General features: G+C 47.3%; 1 long non-coding RNA gene and 1 pseudogene across 1 annotated transcript in view; both read left to right on the forward strand.

The window, feature by feature from the left end:
* Positions 1-23,649, forward strand: part of LOC141937101 (uncharacterized) — a 96,880-nt gene that overhangs the window by 33,845 nt on the left and 39,386 nt on the right. The window lies entirely within an intron of this gene.
* On the forward strand, positions 304-1,414 carry LOC141937059 (olfactory receptor 6N1-like; annotated as a pseudogene).

The following is a 23,649-nucleotide window of genomic DNA, read 5'->3' on the forward strand; positions in this document are numbered from 1 at the left end:
CCAAAAAGGGAGGTATTGGAAAGTTGAAAGAATAGCTTTCAACATACAGATTTGATTTGATTTGACAGTTTAGCATTTGTGTAATAGAAGAGATGAGTTTGGCACTTAGCTGTGACAGATGTTTGCAGTAGGTCTGAGTGAATTTGGTATTTCCCTGGAATGGGGTGAAATAACCAACAGCTTCTTTAAAATCTTCTGTTCTGGAAAAAGAATCCTGGGTGAGGGTTTGAAAAAGGTAGAAAGAAGACAAGAAATTCTCTGAGGACTCTAACTGAAATATAAAAAAACCCCAGAGTGTAAGAAATGCCTGAAGTACTCTTTCTGTTGGTGTTATGGAGGAAGAGTGCTAGAAAGGAAAGAAGCAGAAAAGGAAGGATAGAACTCTTCATCCATACTGTGACATTATCACACTTGGGTTTTGCCATATTCCTGTCTCAGCAGGATGAGCTGAAATTCCACATGGGACCAGAAAATAAAACTGCAGTTACTGAGTTCATCTTAGAGGGTTTCTCAGCACTTGACCAAAGGCTACAGCCCTTTCTCTCTCTGGTCCTTCTACTCATATAGCTGACAAAAGTGATGGGGAACACAACCATCAATTTCCTCGTGTGTGTGTGTATCACCTCCTGCAAACCCCCATGTACTTTTCATCAGCAATCTGTCCTTCCTGGAAATCCGGTTTACATCCTCCACAATCATCAAATTGATTGTGATCCTGGGTTCTGGTAGGAGAACAATCTCTCTAAGTGGCTGCTTTGCCCAATCCTATTTTTATTTTGTCCTGGGCAGTACAGAGTTCGTTCTTCTTGTTGTCATGTCCTTTGACCGCTGTGTTGCTATCTGCCAGCCTTTGCATTTCGCTGCCATCATGAAGCCTCAGCTCTGCATCCACCTGGCTGCTGCTGCTTGGGTCACGGGCATCACACTCTCGAGTTAACATCTGGTCCTCCTCTACCAGCTGACTTTCTGTGGCTCAAACAAGATCCACCATTTCTTTTGTGACCACTCCCCCTTATTCAAGTTGTCCTGCTCTGACAGCAGCCTGCTTTAGAAAATAGACTCAGGTTTAATATCAGTTGGCCTACTGGCTTCCTTATGTTTAACTCTGGCATTTTACATGGGCATCCTTTTCTGTATTCTACACCTTCCAGCAGCCTCTGGGAGGAAAAAAGCTTTTCCTACATGTTCTTCCCGTCTCACCACCTTGGCCATTGCATATGGGAGCTTCATTGCTCTCTGTGTGCGTACTTGAGAAGATGTTTCCTTGGAGACAAACAGATTTTTTGTAGTAGCTTTGCTGCACACTGTCCTGTACCCATTCTTAAATCCATTCATCTACAGTCTTAGAAACAAGACTGTGATTCTGGCCCTGAACGAAGCCATTGCCCGTGTGACACTACAGTTTTTCCCCTAATCATGGTGCATTTCTGGACAGCAATTCCAGTGATCTGCTCTCATCTGTTAAATAATACCAGTGCACAGGTGTGTCACCTCCAAATACAGATGCCTCAGGAGATTTCTGTTCTTGTTGGATTGTGTCAGGTGAAGTAAAAAGCTCACCTGCACACACAAAAGCAGCACCAACAATGGCAGGAGGAGTAACTCAGTTAACACCCTGCCCCAGCTGCTCCCAGGCCCATCACAGCAGAGCCAGCAGCTCATCAGGAGCCCATCTGCACAAACTGAGAAGAGCCCAGAGGCACAGTGGCAGGTGGGATCCCAATTTACAGGCTCCTGAGGAATGAACAACTTGTCCCAGCTCCTTCCAGGGCTGCCCTGGGAGACCCACCAGCCCTCTTGTCCAGGTGTGACACTCGCCAAGATGAGCCACTGAGAGCAGCTCTGGATCAGCATTTGGACTAAGGGGATTGTTGCCTAGGGGTGTAGGACACATGATTGGATGCAGGGGAACAGCATTTTTGGATTGTACAGGACTTATTATGGGATGTTTAGGGGAGGAACCCCAACAACGGCAGTCTGTTCTGTCTTCTCATTAAACTTAATTTCTAACTCCTTTCTGTGTGAGGGATCTCTCTTCTGCATGAGCGTGTGAGCACGGGGGTGTGAGTGCAGCAACTGGAGCAGGAGCAGTGGGTCAGACAGCCCATATGTCATTAGTGCCAGCACCTGAGAGACTTGAGTGAGTGAACTTAAGAGTTTGTGCGTGACTGGAGTGGTTTGTACCAGCATCTGGAATAGGGCTGCGGCCTCGAGGGCTTGTATGTCCAGGTGCCTGCAACTGGGGAGGCTGGTATCCAGGGGCAGCTACTGAGAAGAGTGAGTGTCTGAGTCCAGCTGCTGGAGGGATACACCCTGTACATGAATATATAATAGAATAGAATAGACTGGAATAGACTAGACTAGACTAGACTAGACTAGACTAGACTAGACTAGACTAGACTAGACTAGACTAGAATAGAATAGAATAGAATAGAATAGAATAGAATAGAATAGAATAGAATAGAATAGAATAGAATAGAATAGAATAGAATAGAATAGAATAGTTCAGTTGGAAGGGACTTACAATGACCATCTAGTCCAAATACCTGACCACTTCAGGGTGGACCAAAAGATAAATCCTGTTATTAAGGGCATTGTCCAAATACCTCTTAAACACTGACAGGCTTGGGGTGTCGACCACCCCTCTAGGAAGCCTGTTCCGGCATTCCACTGCCCTCTTGGTAAAGAAATCTTTCCTAATGTCAAATTTGTACCTCCCCTGATTCAGCTTTGAATTCCCACACGTACTGTCACTGGATACCATGACAAGAGCTCAGCACCCTCCACCTCCACATCCCCTCCTCAGGAAGCTGGAGAGAGCAATGAGGTCACACCTAAACATCCTTTAAACTAGACAAACCCAGAGTCCTCAGCTGCTCCTCACAAGACATTCCTTCCAGCCCTGTCACCAGCTTTGTTGCCCTCCTCTGGATACATTCAAGGACCTTCAAATCCTTCTTCAATTGTGGGGCCCAGCACTGCAGACACTACTCAAGTTGAGGCCGCATCAGTGCTAACTACAGTGGGATGATCACCTCTCTTGACCAGCCTCTTGGCTGACAGGGTGTCGCAGTTAGCTCTGCCTCATTAAACCTGCTAACCCACATGTCAGTGGCACTCAGGTCGCAGGGACTAATACTGCAGTGTCATGATTAGCTCTGCCTCATTAAACCTGCCAATCCATGTGTCAGTGGCGCTCAGGTCGCAAAGACTAATACTGCAGGAGGTTAAAACCTTCTCGGAGACATCAGTACAAGTGCCAATGTGGTGGATACAAAATGTCCATTTATTAAACTGTGTATTTCACATATATACGTTGGCCAAGCACCTCCTTCGTGGGTGTGCCCTTAGCGTTACAAGCCTATCCATCATCTTACCTTGTAACAAGGTGGGCTACAGCTATTCCTTCCGTACATCGCGAGATCTTCCGAGCGCCACTCCCTACACTTCCCCCTCCCCATGCTTTATAACATCGTTATTCTTGGTTGATTGTCATTAGTGCGCTGTTCCAAGCGGTGATGAACAAGACACATATGTCGGTCTAAAAACAAAACATTAACCTTCTTAAACAATCTACGAACTACGGCACTAATACATGTAAAGGCAATACAAAGAGCAAGAAGCACACTACATATTCTAATAATTCCCCAAATGAGCCAATCCCAACTAAGCTAACTAGTAATCTAAGCCCACACGTTGTCAAGCCACCCAAACCATTCTGGTTTTACAAAGGTGGCTGTGATGAAGACATAGCAAGATTCTGCCCCTGTATCCAGAGGAAAACAGACGTCTTCGCGGTGATGTGCTTGTGCCTGCTCTCTCCAATATCCTGCGTGAGTCGGCGACACGTGACCAAGGAGGGTGACCCACCACCAACACTGTAACACAAAACTCCATCTTATGTTAGATCAGGTTTTACACACCATGCGCGTATCCATTTGATTAGGCCGTCCTTTTCCACTGCTGCGTACCCACGCCCAAACACCCTCAGTGACCACCCCGACTCCCAAGCTATCGCGCCCGGTTCCCTGATCTGGACCAAAGGACAGTTTTTTGTCACCTGGGCTGGCATAAAGTGTTTCCACAGGGGAGATGTAGACTCATCGCCTCAAACAAAATGATTTAAGGTATACAAAGCGCGTGACAAAAGAGCCTGTTGGCGGTCTATGGGTATTGTCCCTCTATGACCTTCCCCCTCCCCAAGCTGTTGGAGCTTTGCTTTTAGAGTGCGATGTGCACGTTCCACTATCGCTTGTCCTTGACTGTTGTAAGGAAGGCTGTGTACTAATTTGATGTCCCACAATGCACACCATCTTTTGTGGGTCCAGCAACAAAACAAGGGCCATTATCTGTTTTGATCTCTTGTGGCTTCCCTGACAAGGCGATAACGCCCTCCCAATGAACAATAACGTGTCTGGCTGTTTGCTTACGAGCCATTGTGGCTAATATTGTAGAGCTAAAGGTGTCAATGGTTACTATGAGATACTTATTTGGTTTTAACAATTCACATGCTGTTACATCAGTTTGCCATATCTGATTGGAAGAGAGACCCCGTGGATTGACACCTGCCTCCCACAGTGGGCCTTTATTTGTTTTGCAGCTGCACCTGCAAGACTTATTTCAAGACTTTATCAATTAAGGGTTAAGCAAACTTGAAAAAACACAGCATACTCAAAATAGTTCCACAGAAGGCTAGAAACAATACAGCAGTTACAGTTACTAGTTAAAAGAGTAGGCTAATTTCACTACCCATAATTAAGGGATATGACTAAATACTACAAAAATAAACAGTAAGGAAAATACAGAATAGCACACTTACTTAATGGGTTACTAACATTCAGATTCGCAATTGCTGGGGAACCCTGGATGCAGCGAGAATTTAGAGTGCCCTTCCTCGCAAACCGGAAATCCTACGTGATGTGTCCATCCGTAGGTGAGGCACCCAAGATCGCTGCAGGCAGGTCCAGCCTCATTTATCTAATTCAGCAGGCCAAAATAACTGGCAATTTTCTTTGAGCGGAAACATCTGATCTCATCCTCCTGTTGGGTTCCACCCAGAGCCTGGCCACCACTCAAGGGGGAAAACCAAGGGAGTTTCTAATAAGGTTAAACACTTGAGGTCTTGCTTTTTGATACCGCTAAACAAGGAAGTTAAATACACACATTCTTATAGCATTTCATCCTTATTAATAACTACATTTTATCTAAGCTACATCTTTTACTGGTAACTAATAAGTTTATATATTTCATTAAGGAGTTACAATTACTGCTAGCATTTTCTCTTAAAAGAGTTGGCAACCGTAGTGTGATTAAGGACAGAGATATTTTGTCCTATTGCAGCAGCAAGCATTACCCATACATTCTGCTTAAATGATCAATCGAAGAGATGGCAAACTGTCGGCACAGGGGCATCCACAGCACCCACAGCCGGCTCCTGAGTGTCCACCAAAGGCTGCCTCTCACACCTCAGGTGTGGTCACACACAGCTTGCTGGTAACCACCGGGACTGTGACCTGTGAAAATACAAGCATAACCTCTTCCCCAGGTTATTAAAGGATACGGTCTTTCCCAGTTACCACTTTCCAGGTTTTTGCTAACATTCGAGCCTTGCCCTGGACTTCTTGTTGATCTGATACCTGCGTCGAGAACTCATGCAATATTGATAGTACCTGTGAGGCAGGGGAGATGTTTAAAAAGTTCATGGCATATAATGCCTTATTTAGCCTTTCATGAGGTGTAGATAGATATCCTCCATGGCATCATTAATGTGTTGGAGATCATGTAAATGTCACCATTTACCACTTTTCTTTCAAATAACAAACACCAGGGGGGTCCAAGGACTGGTAGGTACGAGATGTCCTGCACTTAATTGTTCATGAATTAAATCATTAAGGTGGCACAACTGTTCCATTGGTGAGGGCCACTGACCCACCCACACTGGTGATTCTGTTTTCCAGGTTAGTTTCAGGGTGGGCTGTGCTGCAGTGGCAATTAAGACAAATTTGATCCAATTTGAGTTCCCCATTGAGCCATACAGTCACGACCCCATAATGTAATAGGTGTTTCTAATATAAATGGACAAATAGTTGCTACACAGTTTACTGGGCCCCTTACATGAATGAGATCTTTGCTTTGAAATATTACAACAATTCAAGACAACAATTAACACAGAATTACTGCCTCCCACTAGAGGAGATATTTCACCTATGACACTTAAAACACTCAGCCCGAACAAACAGGCAGCACCAGTGACCCAGCAAGCGGGCACTAAGGTGCTCTGTCAGAGAACTCCGCATCCGCAGCTGCAGCTGGCTGCGTCTCATGCACGCAAAACAGTAACACAACCACACAAAGAGGCCCCTCACACTTATTACCCACACAACATAAAATGACAAATACTACAAACATCAAAACACCATTAAGAATATATAAAGCCATTGCTTGTTGATTATGTGGTCTTGGCAGACAAGAGACGCCGCATTCCAGTGTCAGCACCTTCCGTAAAAACTGCCGCTTCTGGCGTTGGGGAGGGGGGGCGCGGGCCGAGAGCGCAGTGCCAGGCTCGGCTGCAAGCGGTCGCTCCACGGCGGGGGGTGGGGCTCGGGAAAGCCTGGGGCCGTCACCGCCAACTCCGTGCTTGCAGGCCAATCACCCTCTTGATCACGCGCTGTTCTCGCGGTAGCATCTTCTCGCAGTTCAGTACTTTTCCACAGTCAGTGTTGCTGCTGTCTGTTGTTTTTCCCTGCCACCTTGGCATAGCTCAGCAGCCTCTTATCTTTCTTCCAAGGCCTGTTTTTCATCAAAGCCTAGCACTTTCTCACAGGCTGTGCAAGGCTGACAGGCCAATGCCTCCCACATCTCCGCCCCCCAACGCTGCATGTCCGCCTTCCATTTTTCTGCTAGTTCTCCCCTATGCACCTCAGTTTCCACCCCCTGCATCTCCCCCCAAGCCATTAAATGCTCTGGCTTTCCTAATTTCGCTTGTTCTACTAACTCCGCCTCTATTTGTGGCCAGAGCTCTGGCTTAATACAGTCTATTGGCTCTGTTAAAATGCTGAGCCTTATCAATCTTTGTAGCATTGCCTTTAATGTTCTCGTCTTCATAGAAGTCTTATGTTGTTTACCCCATCTTTTCAGTGCCTTAACTGTGGCATCCATGGCGCGCTACGGAGTCTCCCGTCCTGCATGGAGCTCCTTCACCTCCTGCTGTGCACCGCCAATTGCCACAGCTCGTTTCTCCTCAAATCACGTCATAAATCACATCACGGTCACCATTTGTCGCAGTTAGCTCTGCCTCATTAAACCTGCCAACCCACATGTCAGTGGCGCTCAGGTCGCAGAGACTAATACTGCAGGAGGTTAAAACCTTCTTGGAGACATCAGTACAAGCGCCAATGTGGTGGATACAAAATGTCCATTTATTAAACTGTGTATTTCACATATATACGTTTGCCAAGCACCTCCTTCGTGGGTGTGCCCTTAGCGTTACAAGCCTATCCATCATCTTACCTCGTAACAAGGGAGGGCTACAGCTATTCCTTCCGTACATTGCGAGATCTTCCGAACGCCACTCCCTACACTAGGGCTGCTGACTCCTTTTGAGCTCGCTGTCAACCAGCACCACCAGATCCCTTTCTGCTCTCCAGCCACCACTCTCTCAGTCTGTACTTGTGTCCAGCATTATCACACCCTGGGTGTAGAATCCAGCATTTGTTCTTGTTAAATATGGTGATTCCTTTGGGTCATGGATACAGGTGTTAAAGTGAACAGGACCCAGGAGAGTTCCCTGTGCTGCCCCACATATGTCCCAGTACGTACCCTTGGGAAGTCCATGCTGACTGTGTTTGGACACATTCTTCTCTTTCAAGTGCACAGAAATGTCACCCAAGAGGACTCTAACTGATGGCACACTCCTTGCCAAAGTGACCTTGTGCAGCCGGTGGCTCCCTGGGTGGCACTTCTGGCTTCTTTCAAGTATGGGTGCAACATTGGCTTGTCCTCACTCTCAAGAGACCTCTCCCAATCCCATGACCTTTCAAAAGGGATATTCCAAAAAAATATCAATCTTCCCCTGTAACTTCATTACCACTATGCTGCCAGTTATATGGGGTATTTAATTTCTTTAATCATTCATACATTTTCACCTGCCCTAATAGAATGACAATTCCTGAAGTCACCATTTCAGATGCTGCCTGCCTAGGCAAAGGCCTTTTCTGTTATTCTCCAGAGTTCTCTTTCCATTACTCTTTGTTCATTTAGATACCTCTCACCTCTGCTGCTGGTTTGATCTTCAGGAACTAAAACCTTGCCTGTTTTTCGATAGTCTAACTCTCTCTTCAGCCAAAACTTTCATTATGTTTATATCTACCTTTTTGTATCTATGCAGCTAAAACATTTCTCATAAGATTATCTATTGTTGAAAGACAACCTCATTAGAGATATCGTGTACTTAGTATATGGTTAAAGAATGTGCTTTATTGTTTATGAATCTTGATCATGCTTCACTTTTTTTTTTTTTTTTTTTTTTTTTTTTTCCCAAATAGGAGAAATTCTTCTGTGCCTGTGTGTAACCAGTTCTCTCAGGAGAGCAGGTGGGTGATGGTGCAATGGAGCTGTAACCTCCTGCTGCAGACTGCAGTGGATAAGTCTGATGTAAGGAAAAGTGATGTAAATCCCAGCTGGCTAATGACAGAAATGGTGAAGGTGGGGAAGTGAGGAGCAAGGTTGTCCATACAGTGCCAGACCGCAAGGGGCTTTTCCTACCTGTCCAGACCTCCTGAGGAGACCCTCTAGATCAATATCAGTTGCAGAAGGCTCCTATCACCTCTTCTCTAATCTGAAAAGTAAATAAAAATAACCTTTAAAATAAAAAATATTTTTATTAGATCCTCTTTGAAATTTTCCTCCTTAGCTACACTATGAAATTACTCTAATTAGCTGTACAAGTCCTGAAGACTTGAAGAAAACTAAAGGAAGAGAAATAGCTCATTAGGGTTTTCTGTATTTTAATGAGCTCCATGGTGTATTTGGCCCTGGGTCCGTGAACCTCAGATACTAAGAGGAGACTGAGCATTGCTGCTGACTTTGACTTCTTCAGTAGTTTGCTCAAAGTACCTTGAAGTACTGATTGGCCCCACTGAGGGCCACTACTGACAAAGCCTCTCCAGGGACTCATTAGAGCAAATAATTGGAGGCTGTGATTGCAGGTAGGCAAAGGCACTGTGCAGGTGGTTGTAGTGCTGCAAAAACCCTTGGTTTGTTTTATGAAGAAGAAAGGTCAAACCCTGACCCTCAGGCCATGGGAAGGAGATGCTGCCCCTCATATGTGGCTCAAGGTTCTTCCTGGGGGCAGTGGGGTGTGAGGGTGAGCAATGCCAAGTGCAGGAAAACTGCACAACAGCTCCCGGCTTCCCCAAGCAATGGTGAAGAAGAAATGACGTCCAGAGCGTCAAAATAAAGTTTTGCCTGATAGGCCTCAGTGGCAGAGGCAACTACCATAGCCAAGGGGAGAAAGACCTTGGTCCTGTTGGGCCTTTTAGCCTTGCCAGAGCCCTTGGCCATCTCAACTGCAGGCTGTCCTGCACTGTCCCATGCCTGCACCTGTTTCCCTCCAGGCTGCAGACACCCATCTTGCATTCCCACCTAGCTCCTACCTCAGCATTTCCATATCTTCACTGATATCTCTCCACCCTCACTGGCTGTTCCTTGAAAGACAAAGCCATGGGCTGATCCTGACTCCCTCTGGGTGATCTCTTACACCACAATGCTACCATTTGAGTGAGATTGCTTTTTCTTCAAATGCAGTCTGAATCTTCCAAGATAAACTTTGTTAAGATTTCCTTCTCTTCTGACTACCAAGAAATGCTCCATCATCTCGGAAACCCCCCTTCAAGCAGTTTCAGGCTATTTGTACAGTGCCCTGAGGCTCCACCTCACCAGGCTAAAGAAGCCCATGTTTCTCATCTCTCCACAAAGGTCCCAAACTCTGTCTTGGCAGATCTGCTCTGGAACCTCTCCAGTTCCTCCTCATTCCTTCAGAACAGGGAGCCCCACTTCCAGACACACTAGTCATGATGCCACAACAGTGCTGATGATAACTCCCTTGTCTGAGTTGGCCACATGCCCCCTAACGCAGCCCCATGAGCTGGCCTTACTCATGGTTACATGCACTTCTGCCCTGTATGGCATCCCTAGTGATGCCCAGGCCCTTCTCCTCGGGGTCACTCCTCCGCTGGTCAGGTCCCAACGTGCCCTCATCTGTGGGATTATTCTTTCCCCAAATGCAGGACTGGCCACTTGGCCTTGTAAAGCTTCATGAGGTTTCTGCTGACTGAACCCCAGAGATTTTCAGGGTCCCCCAGGAGTGAAGATCCATTGGGCCAGCTGTTAATGTGTGCGTGCAGATGGCTCACCCTGACATGTGATGCCTCTGACAAGATAACAGCATGAGGAATTTCAGGACATAACAGATAATAAAAGGAGGCACCTCTTCAATGATATTGTTCACCAAGGTACACATTCCCATGGTGACAAGTCCAGAAAGAGGAAATGAAATTACAAAGGAAGCCAAACTAAGACCAGAGAGGAAAAGGCAAATAGAGATGGGCTATTTGCATGGGAGCGTGCAAGGATGGTCAAGGGGAAGAAATTTTGAGCAGGAAAAGACAAGAAAAGGTGAAGCAATGGAAATGATCAGGGCTGTTTGGAGGTACCTGCCAAGCAGCCCCACATCTGAGCAACAGTGCCTGGAGTGGGACAAGAAGTTCATATACCATCTGAGCAAACTTTCTCAGTGACTTCAGTGGTCACCCAGAACCTGAGTGATTTCCCTCCCATCATGAAGGAAAGATCCATGGTGGATCAAAATGCAAAATCATTCATGCTGGAAGGGACCTGAGGAGATTTCTAGGCCAATTTCCTGCTCACAGCATGGTCACCTATGGGTCACAGGAGGTTGCTCAGGGCTCCATTCGTTTTCACCTTGAAAAGCTCCAAGGATGGAGATGACACAAGCTCTCTGGGAAATCTGCTCCAGTGCTTGCCTGTCTTGATGAGAAGAAAGTTTTTCCTCCCTTGTTTCAGCTGATGTCCATTGGCCCTCATCCTCTCATCATGCACAATAATGAAGAGCCTGGCTACATTTTCATGATGACACCCAAGAAGATATGAGAAGGCTGTTATTGGGTCTCCCCAAAGCCGTTTCTTCTCCAGGCTTTGCACCTTTGCAGCAAATGTGGCCAATGGCTTTCTGGACTGCATTAGGAAGAGCTCTGCCAACAGGTTGGTGGAGGTGATCCTTCCTCTCTACTCAGTACTGCTACAATTTCTCTTGCTGGCTTCCCTCAGAAGATGTGCTCTTCATTATGTGATGGGTTACATGGTTGCACCTTCCCATTCCTCCCATCAACATCAGAGCCGGAGCCATTCCCACAGCCACTATGTGAAAGCCCCTAAAGAGGACGCTTAGCTCCAGATCTCCCTAGTTTGTTACTGCTGCCAGTTATGGGGACCAACTTTTAGCTTAAAGCCTTGCTGTTCAGAACAAGGTTTACTTGTGTAAGATGGGGAGGGGGGAAGAATGTGTCATACTGAGATGAAATAGGTTGAGTTTTGATTTTGAGACAGCAGAAGAAGGAGGATGTGCAGTTCAGTGCTGGGACATGGGGCTAAATAGAGGATTCAAGTGAAGCTGGGGGCTGGGACATCTTTGACGATGGAGGAGCATTATTAGAACTTTGGAAGAAACTGCACAGATTTAACAGACATTGTCGGACAACAGAAAGTGACAGTTTTTGTTTGAAGAATTAGTGAGGACAGACAGATCGTTATCAGTAAATGTTGGGACAACATGGGACCAGAGTAAGGTGAGGAAGCAGGGGTGGTGGTTAAAATCTGCAGAGAAACAGGCAGAGGCATAGGAAAGTTTGGGACAGCCTGTGGTGGGGATGGCCCCTTGACTGAGGCTGGGACACCCCAACAGAACTGAAGTCCTTGTACCTTTGACTATGGCTGCTGTCTCCTCCATTGAGGTCCCTGAGAGGACACCAGTTCCTACAGCCACAGCACTTCATTGTCTCCTCCCCCACCCTTCACAGAGCCTGGGGGCAGTCCTACCACTGTCCTGCATTGGCATCACACCCCCCTGCATCTCACTGACCTCAGGAAGAGCCCTGAGCATCCCAGGAGGGAAAGGGTCCCCGTTCCCAGGGAATGGGCGTTAGGGCTTGACCGTCCTGTTGATGAAACCCATCAAGGACTTTCACAGTCCCCTGAACATTTCATTTTCAGCCTGTAAGCAGTGCCTCTGAATTCCTGCTTCCCCAGCCCCCAGGGACAGGAACCTTGTCTCCTCATTCCCTCCCTGGCCTCTTCAGTCATGGCCCTCGCTGGGGATCACTAACACCCTCAGAAACTTGGAGGTTTGCTGATGACTTTCCCTTCTCTAGAGGCCACTTCAATCCCTTTTCTGGACCTGCAGTTCAGGAAATTAGCACCAGAGGGCTCATTAACACGCAAATCCCACTGACAAGCCAAGTCTCTGGGCAGAACTTAATTCCTCACTTCTGAAGTGGTTAATCTGAGAGGTTTCAGGTGTGCAGGCAAAGTGAAAAGTTTTCAGTACTTTAAGTCAATAAGAAACAATTTCTTGTTTTTCTACTATTCCTTGTTTTTCTGCTCACACATTAAGTGACATCAGCAAACCCCAGTTGATATTGATCCTGAGCATCTCTTGATAGAGGCTGGATGTGTAGGGAAGCCAAGACCCTCTATGTCAGACACTCTGTGGGCAATCTTTGTCCCTACCTCCAAGTTGACATTTCTCTCATCAGCCCCCTGGGACTTCCAGCACCTTTGTTCAAATCTGAGTTTTCTCCACGACACACTGTAGCTGCATCTTTCAGCCCATTGACACCAACTCCCACCTGCTGTCCTTGATAAATGACCTGCATGTGGACACAGATGTTTAATTGCTAGAAAGCTAAATAAAAGGAAGGCACATTTCAATAAAAAATAAAATACACTCCTCTGCTGTATATTAAGTCCATCTTACCTCCTCTGAAGGCCACTTTCCACAGTGGAGATGGCCTTAGACCAAAGGAAAACACATTTTCTGTCAAGCAGAGACCCTAAGAACCCCCAAAGCACCCCCTGCCCCAGACTCTGCCCATATTCACTCACAGAGAGTCACACCCTGAAGTCACGAGCTCCCTCGAGCTTCCCATCTCATCCCATCCCTTCCCATTCCCATCTGCAAACCCACCTGTTAAACAGGATTGTACTCAGTATTGGCCCCTGGGGTTCACCACTGGTGCCCTGCTCCCAAGGGGACTTTGTGCTACTGGCCATGGCCTTCTGGATCCAGCCATTCACCCTGTTTCCAGTCCACCTCACTCTGCCTATCAGGATGTGATGGGATGCAGCGTGAAAAGAATTGTTAATACGGAGGTGAAACACCTTCCCTGCTCTCCCCTCATCCACCAGCCAAGGCATCTTATTGCTGTGGTGGGTTAACTGTTGCTAATAACCAAACTGCCACCCAGATGCTCACTCACTGCCTCTCCCACCCCAGCGGGATGGGGGAGAAAATAGGAAGAATGGGATTGAGAAAGGTGCTGGGTGGGGACAAGGACAGTGAGATCACTTCCCAGTTCCCATTGCGGGCAAAACTTGCCTTGGAGAAAGTAAACCAGTTTATTGTGAATTAAAAGAGAGATTTAATTATGAATTCAGGTCATAATGGATAAAAGACAAACATTAAAATAACACCTTTCATCTATCCTCTCCCAGACTCAGCTTCAGTCCTTCACTGCAGGCTCCTCTCCCCCATCCCGAGCAGTGCAGGGGCATTTGGGATTGGGGGTCACAACCAGTACAAAACAGTTTTTCTCTGCTCTGGCACTAATCCTCCATGGGCTGCAGGGAAGACCTGCTCCTCCACCACGGAATGCCTCCTCCTCTTTCTCCAACATTGTTCTTCCTTCTGTTGTTTATTAATGTGTTTCTTCCCTCCATGTCTACTGATTTGGTGTTTTCTGCCCTTTCTTGAATATGTTTTCACAGAGGCACGACCATTTTTGCTGATGGGCTGATCTGTGTCCTGTGTTGAGACCATTGTGGAGCTGGAAACAGATCTGTGTGGCACAGGGCAACCCTTGGCCTCGTCCCACAGAGCCGCCCTTGCAGCCCCTCCAGCTACCACCCCCTGGTCACATACACCCCATACAGTTACCCAGTGTGGAAAGGGAGGGTGCAAAAGACTTTTTTTTTTTTTTTTTTTTTTTCTGTTGAACTATGCTTTTCTTTATTGTTTTTTGTTGGCAATAACGAAACAACTTTCTGTGGGTGTGTGCAGCCAGTTCTCCAAATAGAGCAGGTGGGAATTGGTGAAATAAGCTGCAACCTTCAGCTACAGACAGAAAGACTGGATCTAAAAAGGCTCAGGGGTCTGAGAAGAGAGACCTCACTGGTGGGGACATAATGACACAGGTTGGCCACAGAGTGTGTGACCTCACTGAGCTTGATTTTCCTACACGCTTTTTCAGACTCCACCAGGGCCCACACAGAGTCAGTATAAATTGGAGAATACAGGTATTTTTTAATCTGGAAGATGAAATGCGAAGGAAATAGCAAACCCAAAAATTTTAAAATTATTTAATATGCAAATCTTCTGGTTTTAGGCTACAGTCTGGAAATGTCTCTTTTTGCAAGAATTCAAGATTTAATAAAAATTATGCACAGAGATGTTGCATTTTACGGCACACAGCTGTCTCCACCACAAGCTGTCCTACAGCGTCTTGCATCTCTGTCTGTTCCCCAACAGGCTGTAGACACCAACACAACTACCCCACCTCTCTCTCACCCCAACGTCTCCCCTCCTTTACTGATGTCTCTCCATTGTTGCTGCCTTTGTTGCTCCAGCAGGTTCCAAGGAGCCCTGTCAGCTCTCCTTCATCCAAGGGTGCATTGCTGAGAGGCTGCTGAAGCTTGTCCAACCCTTGGAATGTTACCCCAGCTGCTCTTCCTCACGAGCACTACTAATACTGCCCCAGGAGACCTGGCAAGTATCAAGCATGATGACATGACTCTGGACACAATGTTCAAAGGCATTCGGGCACAGGTTTACTTCTCCTCAATCCTTCTGGAGAGAAGAAAAAGTTTGAGAATGGAACAGACCCTGCAGATAGACAATTGGTTGTGCCATTGGTTTTAGTAGTGGGTTTCTATGACCTTGAGACCCTCTCTGAGGCAGAGATGGGATTCACCTGATGAAGTGGAACAAAACTATCTTTGCTAAAAAGCTGGGCATCATATTAAGAAGACTTTAAACTGAAAGGGTGGATGAAAGGAGAAAATGGCCAATAATCACATGAGGAATTGGTGGACAGGCTTTTAAGGAAAGGGTCTCATATGATGAGATCATAAGTGACATGTTAATGAACAAAAGAGAGTTTAGGAGGAAACACCTCAAACATGTGCACATAAATAAGGAGATGCTTACAGGACATCATGATGGAAATACTCTCCTGCCCTTTCTGGGAGATCAGCACAACTGGACACCTCTTTTGAGAGCTTGCACGGTAATTCTCACAGCGTGGAGAGCAAACAAGAGGAATTAGACATCTGTGTGCAGTTACAGATCTCTAGTCTCATTTGGATAACAAAGATGTGGGGCATTGCTCACATCACTGGAGTGCTGCGATGGATGGATGGTGGTGTTTTAGAAGGACAGGCTGAAAAGGTGAGGGAGGGGAGTTGTCCTGCCCATGAGAGAGCAGTGGGAATGCATGGAGCTGTGCCTGGGAAGAGGTGATGCGTCAGCTGAGAAGCAATGGACTAGTGGGCAGAGCCACATGTGCTACACTGTAGTGAGTATCTGCTATAGGCAATCAGGATGATATGGGAAGAAGCAGATGAGGCCTTCTTCAGGTGTTCAGAGGCCTGGCTCCTCATGGGGACTTGTGAGATGAGGAGCTAGGAAATTAAAATAGGATATAGAAATTAGGTACTTAAGAAATGAAGATATAACTTAGTTTAGAGAGAAAGATGGAAAACGTAGAGATCAGGCTAGGGGCTAGAGGCCCATTAGTTGAAAGATAACTAAGATTAAATAGGATAATAGATCATAGGTGATGGGCCAGAAAGCAGAACAATATAGAAACCTTGATTAATAGAAGCTGTGAGGGAACGCTTCCTGATGGAATAGGAAGAGAGACCTAAAAACTGGTCAAAACCAACCCTATGGTCTGACCTGAGTCCAGGAGGCTACAGAGACTGCACAAGGAACGGAGGTAAAAAGTTCAACAGTGAGGAAGAGGAGCTACTTCGTCTCTGTGACCCCAGCCCACGACCACCGGGACACACAGCACAGATGCAACTAGGAGGAGACTGGGGTGGAACATATGAAAAAGACTTTCAGGCTCATTATAATACGAAGCGGGGATAGGTCATGCATATGTATAGGCATATTATGAATATGTGATGCTTTGTAGCATAAAGCCGAGACAAGGTGCCACGAGAGGGGCGCACATTTGTGGTGGAGTGATCCCCCGTGTGCCTCAGCGCTGAATAAACATACCTACTTTATAACCTTATAGGTTGTGGAGTCATGTTTCCACAAGTCACTTGAAACCCCCTGATCTCTGCCAGAGGGGAAACACAGCAGGGAACAAGCTGTTAAGAAGATTTCCCTAGCACAGCAATTATAACAACACAAGCAATGAGACATGGGGCTAGGAAATCCAGAACCCGTCTGGAGTTGAGTCTGGGAAGGTACGTGAGAGACAACAAGAAAGGATTCTAGAAGCACAGCAACAGCTGAAGGAAGGCTGGGGAAAATCTGGGACTCTGCTGAGTGGGGCAGGGTGCCTGGTGACACAGGAGAAGACTGAGGGACTTGGTGGTAAGAGCAGCCTTCAGGAACCCCTGGACCTGCAACCAGGGGAGAAATCTGGAGCAAGGAAGACTTACCCTTGGATGAGGTGTGGTAAATTAGAGAACATTTAGACAAACAGGACATGAACAAGTCCTTGGGGCCTGACAGGATTCACCCATGAGGGCCGAGGATCCTAGCTGATTTCTTTGTAATGCTATTATTGATTTTTGAAAGGTCTTTGGGATCAGGAGAGATTCCTGAGGTCTAGAAGAAAGAAATGTGAGCCCCATGTTCAAGAAAGGCAAGAAGGTGGATGCGGGGAGCCAGTCAGTCCTTCTGCCATAGCATCCTCCTGACAAAGTTTGGTCTAGATAAGTGGAAAGGGACGTGCATTTAGAACTGACTCAGTGGCTGAACCCAGAGGGCTGTGGTCATGGGCACAAAGTCCATCTAGAGGCCAGTTGCTAGTGGTGTGCCCCAAGAATCAATGAAGAGTGTTTAACTTCTTCATTCTGTGACCTAGATGATGGGACTGAGTTCACCCTCCAGAAGTCTGAGAATGACACAACATTAGGGAGGAGTGATGAATGCACCAGGTAGTGTCATTGCCACCAAGAGGGACCTGGACAGGCTGGTGAACTGGGCTGAGATGAACCTCACAGAGGTCGACCAAGAGAAATGGAAAGTCTTCCCCCTGGGGAGGAATAAAAACATGAATCAGTACATGCTGGTTGTGAGTGACTGGAAAGCAGCTTTGTACGGAAGGACCTTGTGGCCCAGGTGGACAACAAGCTGAACACGAGCCAGCAGTGCATGCTTGTGGCAAAGGCGGCCACCAGCCTCCTGTGCTGCATTAGGAAGAGTGCTGCTGGGGGTGGGGGCAGTTATCCTGCCCCTCCACTCAGCACTGGTGAGACCAATCCTGGAATGTTGGGGCCAGTACAGGACTCCCCAGTATGAGAAAGACATGGATTGCTGCAGTAAGTGCATTTTAGGGACAATGAAGATTATTAAGGCACTAGAGCATCTCTCCAGAGTTCCCTGAGAGCTGGGACTGTTTAGCCTGGAGACAAGGCTCAAGGGGGAATCTCATCACTGTGCACAAATATTTGAAGGGAGGATGTAAAGAACCACAGAATCACAGAATGGTTGAGGTTGGAATAGGACCGCTGGATATCATCTGGTCCAACCCTCCTGCTAAACCGGGGCTACCTGAGCTGGTTACCCAGAACCATGTCCAGAGAACTTTGAATAGCTCCAAGGATGCAGAGCCCAGAACTTCCCTGGGTAACCTGTGCCAGTGCTTGGCCACAGTGAAAAAGCATTTCCTGATGTTCCCAGAGAATCCCCTGTGTTCCCTTGTGTGCCCACTGCCTCTGGTCCTGTCACTGAGCACCACTGAAAAGAGCCTGGCTCCACCTCTGTGCACCCTCCCTTCAGGTGTTTCTAGACTCTAATAAAGTCCCCCCTGAGCCTTCTCTTCTCTCACATGGGAGGTGCTCCAGTCCCTTCATCACCCTTGTATATGTCCCTGTCTCTCTTGTACTGGGAAGCCCTGCACTGGACTCAAGACTCCAGGGGTGGCCTCACCAGTGCTGCATAAAGGGACCAATCACCTCTGTGCCTGCCCACAATACTTAGTCCCGTGCAGTCGAGGATGCCATTCGCCCTCTTTGCCCCGAGGGCACATTACTGGCTTAGGTTCATCCTGGTGTCCACCAGAACCCCCAGGCCCTTTCTGACCAAGCTGCTTTCTAGTTGGCTGCCCCCAGCATATACTGGTGCATGGGGCTGTTCTTCCCCTGGGGCAGGACTTTGAGCTTCCCCTTCCTGAACTTCATGAGGTTCCTCTTGTTCTCTTTCTCGAGCCTGTCGAGGTCCCTCTGGATGGCAGCCCAATGCTCTGGTGTATCAACCACTCCTCTGCCCCATCTTCCACCTTATTAAGGAAAATGTTAAACAAGACTGCACCCAGTATGGAATCCTGGGGCACACCGTTATCTGCTGACCTCTGGTTAGACTTTGCCCTGCTGATCACCACCCTCTGGGTCTTGCCATTCAGCCCCTTTTCCACCCACCACCCAGTCTGCTCATCCAGCCCATACATCGACAGCTTCTCTGTGAGTTTCCTGTGGCAGAGATTGTTGAAAGCTTTCTTGAAGTCCAGGTAGACAATATCCACTGCTCTCCCTTCATCTACCAGGCCAGACACTTCATCGGAGAAGTTTATCAAGTTGGTAAGCATGTAGTCATGGTGACTACTCCTGATTATTTTCTTCTCTTTAAAATGCCTGGCAATCATTTCCAGGATTAGCTGTTCCATCACCTAAGAGATCAAGGTGAGGCTGACTGGCGTTTTGATCCCTGGTTCCTCCTTCTTGCCATTCTTGAAGACAGCAGTGACATTTGCTTTCCTCCAGCCTCCAGGCTCTTCCCCTAGTCAGAATAAGTGACCAAAATTTATTTAGGGTGGCCTTGAAATGACATCTGCCAGCTCCCTCAGCACTCACTGCTGCATCCCATCAGGGCCCAAGGACTTCTGTATCACCAGTCCATGGTCAGTTTGGCCACTTCACCATCAGGTCAGTGTTCCCTGACCTGATACTCTTCCATCAAGGGTACATCTTCCTTGCTCCACCCTTTCCCCTGCTCTCTGGGACCTGGGATTCCTAAAGGACCATCTTGCTAATAAAGAGAGAGGCAAGGATGACATTCAGTACCTCAGCCTTTTCCATGTGTGTGTAAACAGGTCCCCTGTCTCTTTGAGCTATGAGCCCACATTTTTCCTCAACTTCCTTTTGTTGCCTGTGTGTTTCATGAAACCCTTCTTGTAGTCTTTGACATCTTTATCCAGATACAATCCCATTTGGGCTTTAGCTTTCCTAACCTCATCCCTCTATGCTTAGACAGTGTTTGGTTCTTTCTCTCATGTTATCCATCCTTGCTTCCACCTTCTGTATGATTCCTTTAATGTCTGAGTCAGAAGAGAGCTGAGGGGTCAGCAGGAGAGGGTAGAAGAATGTAGGACAGCTCCTGGGTAAACGGAGGGTCTAAGACCAACTCCTGGAGGGATCCATAGTTTATAAAATTCTATATATGTATACATATAGTCCACTAACACGGCCTAGCACATCAACCCTTAATTGAGCTTACTCTATTGGATGTTGCTTTTCTTGCTTTGTACTCTCTTTTGGTGTTTTAGAGGTGGTTGTCACAGTAATTTTTCTCTGGACCAGAAATTGAACTAGTACCTCCCTGTATTTCCTGTAGGATCCTGAGACTCCTCCTGCTGTTATTGTGTGAGACACACCTCAGTCAGGGTGAGCCATCAGCACACAGACATTAACAGCTGACCAAGTGGAGCTTCTAGTCCAGGGGGACCTTGAGAAACTTGGGGATATGAACAGAAACCTCTTGATGTTTCCAAGGAGACGTGGCCAGTCCTGCATTGGGAGGAAGAATAACCCCGTGCATCAGGGCCAGCGAGGACTTGCCCAGCTGAGCAGTGACCGTAAGGGAAGGGCCTGGGCACTAGGAGGGACGGCACACGAGCCGGTGGTGCATGCTCCCCAGGAACAAGGCTATCTACCTAGGAGGTTGCATTAGGAAGAATGTGGTAACCCAGAAAACCTGAGTTAGTTTCCCCTTTAACTCAGCACTGGTGTGGCTCCACACACACAAATGTGTCCTTCTGTGCAGTTCCGTATTTTGTAGGAGTCGGGAGGAGGTGGAGAGTGCTGAGGGGAGATCTGCAAAGATGGGGTTCGGGGCCTCAAGCATATGACCTGTGTGTAGAGGCACATGGGCATCTTTGGGCCAGTGACAGGGAGGTTGCAGGCAGTAAAGGATTAGCCTGAGAGTGCTTGAAGGGTGGTTTCAGAGGTGATGGAGCTTTTCTTTGTGGTGGAAAATGGCATGAGAAAGACATAATGGAAATAAGAGAATCTTGGGAGGTTGAGAATGGGCATGAAGTTAAAGAATTGTCACTCCAATGGCAGCGTTGTGCAGCAACATGACACTGAGAGGGAGTCTGGACCATCCCATAGCTTTGTGTTTCAGGGAAGATCCAGGGAGGATGGAGAGATATTCAGTGTTGGTGTGGCCTCACCTTGAGGACTGTGTGCAGTGCTGGGCCCCACAACTGAAGAAGGATGTTGTCCTGATCCGATATCGGGGAGGGTTGTTCAACGATCCCAGGAGTGAAATTAAGACACAAATAAGGTCAGATGTCATACAACCTTGTAAACTTTATTTTCCATAACAACTGATAACAGCGATAGGACAGAGAGAAAAAGAAAAGAAAAGTCAGAATCCCTAAGCAGCAAACTGTGGGAGGCAGCCTGTCAGCCTTGCACTGCCTCTGAATCAACAGCTAGGCTTTGATGAGAAACAGGCCTTGGGAGAAAGATAAGAAACTGCTGAGTTGTGCCAAGGTGGCAGGGAAAAACAACGGACAGCTGCAACACTGAACTGTGGAAAAGTACTGAACTGTGAGAAGTTACCGCCGTGTGAACAGCGCATGAACAAGAAGTTGATTGGTCTGCACAGCGTGTGTTAGAGTGGTCTTATGCTGATAGGAGAAAAGGCTGATAACTGCCTAATTGCTGATTTGCTAATTAAGAAGTAAGAACTTTGGTGAGAGCATAAGTATGTACTATTGGAAAAATAAACGGCTTTGCTTGTTATAACTCTCATAGAGTTGTGCAAGTCTGATATCTTCCCACAACAATTGGTGACCCTGACGTCCCAGGACGGAGCACAGAAGACGCCGTGGGAGGATCCCCGATTGGAGGTACTGTCTACAGCGGGGCTGTGACAGGGAGGAAGGAAAACAGTCAATCTATGGAAAATCACCCAGGAGAGGTGATCAGTCAGGGGCAGCATGGGGCAGAACATGTCCACAGAGGAGATGGCAACTGTCAGACTCCTGCTGCATATACTCTCTAAGAGAGGGATAACTTATACTCTAAGAGAGGGATAACTTATAACGAAACTTCTGTACGAAGGTTACTTAAATGGTGCAGAAACCACAGCTATCCTGCCCATACCCTCACAGCCTCTGAACCAGCAAAATGGGCTGAAATAGGTGAACAGTTGTGGGATGTTATTTCCAAGGGGGATCAGCATGCCAGTGAGCTAGCGACCACTTGGAAGTTGGTTTCGGACACTCTTAAAGCATTGAGAGCGGAGCAAAAGGTCGCTTAGCAGGCTAGCGTGGCTCTGGAGCAAACCCTTGTAAGCCTGCCAGGCGAGACTGCAAATTCTGCTTTAAGACTATCAGGGGATTGTAAAAATGAGTGCCCGCATTGCCCTTTGGATTGCCCTTGTCACCCGGGTAACCGTAAAAACCAAGTAGCAGGTACTGTACCAAAAAGGCCCCCACCGAAACCCCCCCCGCAGTGTGTGTAGTGATCATGTGGAGCCCAGCGCCGCACCCACTGAATCGCTGTATCCATCGCTGACGGATGATACCGAGGAGGAGTGGTCTGCCCCCCCCCGATGAAAATCAGATGTTTCACTCCAATGATAACGTGTTTGATGACTGTAAAAACCAGACATTAACTCAGAAATGTGTGGGTTGTGATCCAAGGAATAGATGGGCAGATGTATACAGAAAAGCGATGAGTGAGGGAGTTGTTTTACCATCCACCTTCCCGGTTACTGTGACCCAAGGGCAGCCAAATAAGTGGGTTCCGTTTCACTGGGACATGATTAAAGAGGTTTGTAGATCAGTTCAGAGTTATGGCCTAATGGCCCCGTTTACGCAAGCTCTACTCGATAATATTTTTGGGGCACAGCTCTTAACACCATATGACTGTCAGCAAATGGCCAATATGTTGCTCATCCTGACCCAGAGACTGCTATGGAAGGACAGGTGGCGTAAATTATGTGCCGATGCTGCTCTGGCAAATTTAGAGTGGCAGCAAGGAGATCCTCTGTATCTGATCGGCTTTGATCAGTTGATGGGAACCGGAGCTTTTCTTGATGTCCAGTTACAAGCCCGGTTGCCTATAGAAGCTTTACGGACAACTGCCCGTTTAGCTCTAAAGGCTTTGATGACGCTGCCCGAGGAAGGATGGGTGCAACGGTCCTACACACAAATACGGCAGGGTAATCAAGAGCCGTATATGGCTTTCATTGATAAACTGAGGGACGCAATTAATAGACAATTTGCCAATGAAGAAGCAAAAATGGCTATACTTATGAACCTAGCAATTGAGAATGCCAATGAGGACTGTAAAAGGATTTTATTGGCATTACCGAGAGACGCCTCCTTAGTGGATATGGTGGAGGCTTGCAAACGCGTGGGTTCAACAACTCATCAGATTACAGCACTTGCAGAAGCTTTTGCGACTGCAATCAAACCGCACATGTCTGATAGAAAATGTTCTAATTGGTTATAATTGTGGCAGACCTGGTCATTTTAAGGCTCAATGCTGGACAAAGTTAAAGAACAAACAGCCTTTGAATACAGTAAAACAACAGGGGGCCACAAAAGTGCTCTGTCACCAATGCCATAAGCTGGGACACGTGGCTGCGGTCTGTTCTTCCAAGTATCATCAGAATGGGTCATTTGGGGGAAACAGACAGCAGAGCGCGCCGTCGCACCGCGCGTTGACACAAATGGCAGCGAACAATCAGGCAGCCTGGCAAGCCTGAGAGCCAGCACCGCAGGGAGTGCAGGAGTGGACCTGGCAACAGCAGTAGAGACCACCCTCTGGGACTCTACAGTGCACTGTATTCTAACTACCACAAAAGGGCCACTTGGATATGGT

Source organism: Strix uralensis, chromosome 37 (assembly GCF_047716275.1).
Source record: "Strix uralensis isolate ZFMK-TIS-50842 chromosome 37, bStrUra1, whole genome shotgun sequence".
In the NCBI taxonomy this organism is placed as follows: domain Eukaryota; kingdom Metazoa; phylum Chordata; class Aves; order Strigiformes; family Strigidae; genus Strix; species Strix uralensis.